The following is a 5,136-nucleotide window of genomic DNA, read 5'->3' as shown; positions in this document are numbered from 1 at the left end:
TTATTTTTTTTTGTTTTGTTTTAAAAATAATTTTTTACTTAAAATAAATATACAAAAATTAAAAAAAAATAATTTGAAAATCTTTAAAAAAATCGATTTTTATAAAGAAAAAAAAAGTTTACTTAAAAGTAAACTAGTTAATTTTTAATAACAATTTTTTAAGATATTAAGAAAATTAAAACTAAATAAGGATATTAAGAAAATCAAGCAAAATAAAATAAAATAAAAAAAAATTAATCAGATTAGTTTTAAACTTAACTTCTAATAAGATTTGTAATCTTATTAGAAGTTAAGTTTAAAAAAACTATTTTAATCAAATATACGAAAAAAAACTATTTATTAATTAAAAAAAAGAGTTGTTTCATCAGCAGAAGCAGGTTCGCGGCATTTTTTATTCAAAAAAACTCTTCATCAATTTTGTATTTTTTTGGGTAAACGCGATCAACAAACCCTAGACTTGCAACTAAAAGCTTCACATTGGTACCACATTTTGTTTTGAGTTGACAATGCTTCCTCCCAAACTTTGCGACACTTTTTGCACCTCTTGATGTCTTTGTCTTGTCTCGGTTTTTTTGAACTTTGCACTTGCAAAGTTTCATCTGAAGCTTCACTGAACTGAATTTTGCGATTCTTTAATTACTTTGACTTTTTGGCCTCATCACCTTGCTTTAGTCTCTTGAGCACCTCAGATGTACTGAGACACTGGCCTTCAACTCTCAGAATGCTGACTCTTTTGGTTTTTTTTTGCGTGTTTATGGTGGCGCTGTAGAATATTTTTCAAATTGCCTTTGGGTCTTTCTGTGAAGTGTTGCAACATTTAATACGTTTGAGCAGGAGTTGCTGGTGTTGTTGTTAAATTTTGAAGTTGGCAAATAGTTGCAGTTTGATGGTGACTGATGTTAGATGATAATATAGGCTGGGATATGGATGATGAAGCAGGCTCGGTTGAGGATGATGAAACAGACTTGCATGAAAGTGATGAAAAAGGCTCAGTTTAGGATGATGAAGCAGGCTCGGATGAAGATGATGAAGCAGGTTGAGATGGTACTTGAAATATTTGAGCAACTTGTAATTTTGATTGATCAATTTTTCTAATATCAAGTGAGAACAAACCAGTGTTTTGAAATCCAGCGATTATTTGTGTTCGTGTAAATGCATCACCGGAGCTAAAAAGTTTTGCTTGCAGTTGAATGAAATTTTCTTTTTTTAAGTTGTTGAAATTTTAGCTGCATAAAGTTCTGTAAGTAACTTGCGCCAAACTTGTTTAACGTGACAGTACACACCTACGTCTAACAGTTGAAGTTTGTGGGACGAATGAGCCGGTAAACATATAAGCCTGATGTTATTGTCAATGCAAATACGTGCAACATCGTAAGCAAGATGTATGACGTGTCCGTCCAAAACTAAAATGTGAATACCTGTAATTTAAAAAAATATTTGATTAGTTGATTAATTGATTAAACTACTCAATTAAAGTGGACCTAACTAATTACCTGGAATTAATTTGATTGCCGGTATGAATTCTTTAGTGAGCCATTGAATAAATTGTTTCTTTTCCATCTAACCCGACTTGGATGTAGTAAAATGCGGTGTTTGGTAGTCCTCCTACACTCCAGTCTTTGTACAGACGTGATATTGATTTGTAAACTACGAATGGTGGCAGAATGGTACCAGTAGCGTTGAGACAATTACCGACTGTGTAACTCATTTTTTCGGTGTTACCAAGCAATGTTAAAGGGCGTTTAGCACCGAACCTGCTAATTATATGCTATTTACCTTGATCGCCTGAAAATCCAATTTTGTCAAAATTCAACAAATTTCACGCAATGTTATAGTTGATATTTGCTTCAAGAAATTGTTTTTGAAGTGTATTATATAACTTGTTATTTTGTCTTCGGTACAAGAGGAAGCTCTGAGAGACGAAATATTGCCTGCTACTTTGACGCTTAATTTATGACTCCTTCGTTTCGTGAAACCTTGATACCATTCTTGTCCTGGTATACCGTTTGGTTTTTAGATACTAAATATATCCAAACTATTGCAATGACATCTGCAAAGGTTCTGTCGAAACCTCAATCGACTAAAGTCATAAGTACTGAAACAAGAACAGATTCCAATGATGTGCTTAGCATGGTAGTTGTACCTCTACCATGTGACTAGACTTTGTTGTGAACACGCATGTAAAGAATTGCCTTTGGTATATTGTATGCAAGTTGCAATTGCTCTTCGTTGTAAGTTGTTTGCGTTATGCGAATAAAAGTACGAGTCATTTTGTTTTAAAATTTTTTAGATAAATAGCAAAGGCTGCCTTATTTATTTACGTTTTAAATAATTAATAACTATTAAATAGTTTAACCGCGCTCATCTTAATGCATTTTTGTGTGCAATTAGCATGTTTACTCTTCCCCCGAAAAACATTTATATTGGTTTTTTGTTCATAACTTTTTTACGGAACTAGTAAATTCAATTTTGAAAAGAGAATCTTGATCGTCATGAAATTTTCTACAAAATAGCATTTTTTGTTTAGTAAGTTTAATTTTAGTTTTGGGTGTTTTGAAGTTAATTTTTAAGAAAAAAAACTTTTTTTTTTTACGAGGCTGAGAATTTTGAAGTTTGCTAAGGCAAAATTAATTTTTTTTTTTTAAAGTAGTTTTTACACCTTTAGATAGAGCACAAAATTCTCTACAAAACAGTGCCTCGCGTTTTTAAGATTTTCTGCTTTAGCTTTCAATGAAATGCAAAAGAAACAAAATTGCTGAACCGTTCACTTTATTTTTCGTTTCCTCTTACCACAGTTTACTCTATTTCTTAAGTTTAATTTTACAGCAAACAATTTTATTTTTTTCATCTAAAGTTGGTCACCGTTATAATCAATAAAAAACAGTAAAAATGGAGGAGAAAGCCAATTTTATATGAAAACTAAGAAAAAAAAATATATTTATGCGTTACATAATATTGGAACCGCCAAGTCTGCACTTTTTAGCGCATAAAAGCTCAGTGCCTTATTGATATCATTTTCTAGTACATATCTGCTTTCAAAACCACAATCAACACGAATTGTTTTCACATTGAATCATTGAATCATGGAAAAATGCTTTGCACTTTTTACATTGAAGTATTTTTTGCTGTTTACTTGGTGTGCCCCACCGTCTGCGCAGTCTATGTTACGTTTTTTAATATAGACTACGCAGTCTATGTTAAAAAACATCTTTTTATATTTTGTTTTTCATCCATTGCTTTAACTTTCTCCATTTTTTTGTCTAGTTGAAGCTCCTCCCTCATTTCTTTTATTGTTTCTTTTAAATTTTGGATATGTTTATCAGAGTCTATTATTTGATCGAGAAATGTTTTCATTGTAGATTTTAAACCAATTTTAATAGAAATGTTTGTTTCATTATAATATTCAACTAAAATATTTAACATTGGTGTTAAAGAAACTGATAAACTCTTATAGTCAATGCTGATTGTGATGCTCTTATGCTGGATCTTCAAATATTTGTGTTATTTCAGTTCCTTTTTTTTAGATTGTTTATAATGAAAATAATCCTGTTTTTGCGTGTGTTCTAGTAAAGTACTTAACACTTTTATATAAAAATTCAAGTAAACTAAGAAAATTAGCTTTTAAACATTTTTACATTTTGATGGTTCATAATATGATCTTAATACCTTCTTCCATTTAAATTTAAGGTGACGATATATTTAAACGCCCAGTGGCTCTAAATTATGGCCTGAATGAGCTAATGGGACGTTTTTTACATACTTATATAATTTTTAATGACATACAAGTGCTGTGACCATCTAATACAAGAATGTGTTCTCCGCCAACCGCTTTAACAGATGATATGAATAGCCGTTCCAACAACTCAACACATTGCATTTTCTCCATCCAATTTGAATTCGATCTTGTATACACTGTGTCAATTGGACCGTTTTGCCACAATGATTGATACAAGTATCTTTTTGATTTATAAACGACGAATAAAAGTAAGTAGAAATCTAATGCATTGACGCAGTTGTTTACGGTGTAAAAAATTTACTTAATCATTGTTTCCTGTAAGTTTGAGATTTGCTACCTTTTTGGCATAAAATTTGTAAAGTAAATGTTTTAGATTATTATTATATACAAATCTAAACGTTACTAATTGCGCCCAAATATGAAAGGTTGAGCGTCTGAGCACATTTTTGATGCAGTTTTAAACATAGTAGCCTAGTATTAAAACATTTTAATACAGTTGAACTTTTTTTTTTAATTTTTATTTGAACTTTAGTAATGCTGTCATGAGTTATACTTACCATATTTTCTGTCAGCTGGAATGCAGCAGTCTTAAGTTAATAAATTTAAAACATCTTACCTCAATTCCAATAACCATAAAAACGTATAATAGACTAGCTGGAGGCATATCAAAGCCGATACTCGTTTAAAATTGAGGTTCAGTCTTAGTAGTATAACTTTCAAGTGTCAAAATGGTGTCTTCGCGTTGAAGAAGGAAAGTTTTTTGGCAAATATCTTATTAAATCTCTTTAAGATTTTATTATGTGTTTTAGCATTTTTGCTGTGTTTAAAAATAAATGCTATATTTTGAATACAGAAATATAAAACACCTTTTTCGAAATTCGGAAAAAATACCGGCTATTCTTGTCTATAAATTTATTAATTCAATTCTAATCTTGAAATTTATTATTAGATGTTCAAAAAACACAACAAAAGGTAACAATAAACTAACTCCAAATGAAGAGCTTTTCAATATGAGCAATTTTGATTTTATGTGCAGCTTTAAGTGTTATTTAATTAAAAATTTAATTAACGCATAAAAGCACTTTGTAAATACTTTTTAGTTTATTAATGATTAATAAATTGTTTATTTTACGTAATCATTTGTTAATATTAGTTATGTGTTATTTTTCAAGTTAAGCAGATCTAGATTTATATAAGCACATAAAAATGAAATTGCTCAAACCACGAATTGTCTAAAAATGGCAAAACTATTTATGGATTAAATATAGACATATGATACATGTTTATAGGGGTTTTGGGGATCAAAGATCTTATTTTTGGGCTCCATTTTAAGCTTGGAGTGGTCATGATTACACAAGTGGTTATTTTAGGGGTTATCAACGATGGTCATGGGGTGTCTC

The sequence above is a fragment of the Hydra vulgaris genome, chromosome 14 (assembly GCF_038396675.1).
Source record: "Hydra vulgaris chromosome 14, alternate assembly HydraT2T_AEP".
Lineage (NCBI taxonomy): Eukaryota > Metazoa > Cnidaria > Hydrozoa > Anthoathecata > Hydridae > Hydra > Hydra vulgaris.
The sequence above is the reverse complement of the archived record's forward strand: the minus strand, read 5'-3'. Positions refer to the sequence as shown.